At 39.0% G+C, this 1,902-nt stretch overlaps 1 pseudogene; it reads right to left on the bottom strand.

Annotated features, from left to right (window-relative positions):
* Window positions 1-685: 685 nt before the first annotated feature.
* Window positions 686-810, bottom strand: LOC111758289 (small nucleolar RNA SNORA2/SNORA34 family; annotated as a pseudogene).
* Between the last annotated feature and the right edge of the window lie 1,092 nt (window positions 811-1,902).

Raw genomic sequence — 1,902 nt, 5'->3', positions numbered from 1 at the left:
GAAATCAAGGCCATTACTTCCTTTTGCTCTCTCTCTCACTCTCATAGTTTATTATTTTAACAAAGATGGTGTTATATTTGCTTGGCAATTTGCTTTATGGCCTGAATATATTTCACATATCTTTCCAAGTCACTATATGAGGATCTATATCATTTTTAAACTACTAGATGGTATTCAAATATATAGGTGTATAGTAGTTTATTATCATTTTTAAAATTTTTATTTTAAAGGGTAAAATTAAACACAACAAAACAGAACAAAATAGGTCATAAGAAAACAATGTAAGAAATATAAATTTCAAAGCTATGACCTGAGATCTTCACTATCTATCATTTTGTCTCTTGTTTTCTTCCAAATAGTTGGCCATGTCTTTGCATACAGAGGATTCATACAAAACAACATATTATAAAACTGATCCAAACAGAATGAGGAATGTGTTTTAGGTTTTCAAAGCCAGACAATAGGGAAGTCACTAATGGCTGTCATAGAATCTCTTGTTCTCTTCCAAATAGCTGTCCATACTTTCATGTATATTGAAGTTCAACAAAACAAAACAGGCAGGTGGGCAAGGGTTGCTTGGTTGCCCGGGGCTCCAGGTCCCAGCATGGCATGGGTCCCAGTAAATGCTGGTGGCTGCAGCCTGCCACGCTCACAGCCGCTCACCAGAGGGGTAGGGGTTGCTTCATGCTGTTTCTTTCTAATGAATTTACCATTTCACTGCCCAAGTTCTAAAATGGCCATAGACATCTCTTTAGGCTCCTGCTTGAAACCAACAGCATCAGGAAGCTGCCGGCCTTGATTCAGGGCCAGTATTATCATTTATTGAACTTCTGATTTGTTATCATTAGGAGCCTACACTGAATATCCCTGTCTTACTAAATTTGTAAGCAAAAATTTTGGATAAAAGGTTGTGAATATTATTTTTTCAAATTTAAATTTATTTTTTAACTGATGCATAAAAACATAAGCAGTGTACACTTTTATGAAATAGCATGTCGTGAAGATTTTTTTTTTTTATGGGACCAAGGGAAAAATAGTACACTTGACCTTAGCCAAAAGACCAGGGGAAAGGTTGTTGGTATGTGTATTTGTTTTGTTAGTGATAAAAAAAGATCCTGGTTTCTGTTTCTGTTTTCATAATCATTTCCTCTGGAGTCCCCTGCAGGACTGCACTTGTGTTCATCAGTGGCTTTGAATGCATCATTACTTAGAACAAGCCTGTCCTGGAAATAATGGGGCTTTGATATTAAACAGTGAAGACACCAAGCAGAGATGCCCAGCTGAATGGCTCCATTGAAAAAAAAAAAAGAGCTCCTTTAGGTAAAATTACCCTGGACTTGGAGAATGTTGTGCTCTCTATTCTAGGTTTGTAAAGGAGCTGAGGACCAGGCAGCAGTGGAACCAGATCACATGTGATTGTCTCAAGACCAAAGAAGGGTTAGGTGAGGGAGGGCAGGATCACACTCCTGGGGACTGGGAGGGACAGTGTGCCTGGCCTCCAGCCCACAGGGCAAGACACCAGACTCTCTTGGGTACTGGCCAAGTATACAATGTGTCACAGGATTCCCTTTTAGGAAAAAAAGACTCTTGGGTTAAGATAGTGTCCTTCTCTCTTTTCCAAATATTTAAAATATTTTTAGTCTTGACAAGAAAATTTCTGACCATGTAGAGGGCCAGTGGGACCCATCATTTTATTTTAATTAATTAAAAATGTAATGATTGATTGAGTGAGACAGAGTCTTACTCTGTAGTACAGTCACTCGTGAACTTCCTATGTGGCCCAAGCTGGCTTCCAACTGAAATCAATAATAAAGTTGGAGCTATAGGACTACTCCCCTCTACTCACTTGAGCTTAAGCAACCCCCTAGGGCCCAACCCTTGGTCTTTGTCCTGGAGACAGAG

The sequence above is a fragment of the Cavia porcellus genome, unplaced genomic scaffold (assembly GCF_034190915.1).
Source record: "Cavia porcellus strain 051 isolate PalLab524CR breed Dunkin Hartley unplaced genomic scaffold, mCavPor4.1 scaffold_11, whole genome shotgun sequence".
NCBI lineage: Eukaryota > Metazoa > Chordata > Mammalia > Rodentia > Caviidae > Cavia > Cavia porcellus.
The sequence above is the reverse complement of the archived record's forward strand: the minus strand, read 5'-3'. Positions and strand labels throughout refer to the sequence as shown.